Source organism: Callospermophilus lateralis, chromosome 3 (assembly GCF_048772815.1).
Source record: "Callospermophilus lateralis isolate mCalLat2 chromosome 3, mCalLat2.hap1, whole genome shotgun sequence".
NCBI classification, from domain to species: domain Eukaryota; kingdom Metazoa; phylum Chordata; class Mammalia; order Rodentia; family Sciuridae; genus Callospermophilus; species Callospermophilus lateralis.
Window position 1 is genome coordinate 45381934 of NC_135307.1, and position 1512 is coordinate 45383445.

Genomic DNA, 1512 nt, shown 5'->3' on the forward strand with positions numbered 1-1512 from the left:
GCCGGAGGCGGGGAGAGGGTGAGGTCCGGCCCCTAAGCCGGCAGACCTCTGCGCGTCACGGGCCACGCCCCTGCCCCGCCCTGGGAACGCCTCCAGGACAGCCCTTCCCCCAACCGATTACCCGTCCCGATCTACCCCTCGCCGAGGATCGGGCGAGCTCCGCTGCAACCTCAGTTGTTTGTGACCCGGCAAAGGCTGGAGAACAGACGGATATTTTAGCATGCTCTCGATTTGCATATTGTTTTGCATAAAATCCCACTGCAAACTTGAAAATCTGGATCCTCACTCTGAAATGTACATGAAATTAACAACACAGTTCACTGCCACATTCTGAGATAGTCACCTCACAGGCTTCTGAACAAGATGATAAACCCAGGAGCAAATATATTTATTAAACAGTGGTCTCAGTCTAGCTTTACCTGGAGTCTTTCCTTATTCCCCTTTTCTCTGCTGTTTGACCCAGGTCAGGAGGTTTATGTCACTGAGAGAGTGGAAGAAATCCAGTTTTAACTAAAATTAACCCGTTAACAAATATTTCTCTTAGCCTCTACTGTGTGCATGCCCTATATGCTAATACGAAGGGGATATGCACAATGAGGAAATGCTAGATCATATCTGCTGACTCCTACAATATTGTATTTTGCTTTGCCACATATTTTCGTTCACTTATCATTCAGGCTTCTTTTTTGTGTATGCATTTTAGTTGTACATAAAGGTGGGATTCATTGTTAAATATTCATAATGCATACAATATAATTTGGCAAATATCTTTTTCCAGTATTCCCCCTTTCCTTTCCATCCTTTCTTCTCCTGGTCCATTTCCTCTGTGCTACTGATCTCCCTTGATTTTCAAGGAACGGCCTCTCCCACATTTCTTTTCGTTTTTCCTCTCTAGCTTCCACATATGAAAGAAAACATATGACCCTTGACCTTCTGAGCCTGGCTTATTTCACTTGATGTAATGTTCTCAAATTCCATCCATTTTCCTGCAAATGGCATAATTTCATTCTTGTTTATGACTGTCATTCAAGCTTCTTGCTACGATATGATGTTCTGAAATTCTACCTTCAAAATTAATCACATGTTCATGTAACAGTAGACATGGGCATGCCCCCCTCCCCCAAGTCACACTCCAGGTCACTATTCCAGGTCTCTCCTCTCACTTTTTCCACAAGCAGCTGCACTCACATGAGAGAGCTGGACACTTCCAATTCTCCACAGATAAGCTGATTGCTTTGCATATTTTTTATTACCTTTCCTTCCAAATACCAGAGATCAGAATTAGGGGAAAATTTTTCATAAATAACAAGCCAAGCCATTTCCACATTTTTAGTTTCACATTATTGTGCCCTCAGGTTTTTTCATTTAAGCTGAACAAAAGAATGTACTGGCTCTGCAGGTATTGTTTATTTTGTACACAATTCCCTACAGCCTTTTCACTTTAACTCTTCCAATTGCCCTCTCTATCTGGCTCAGAATGGAGAAATGGAGTGAAGTTCAGATCAAGAACAA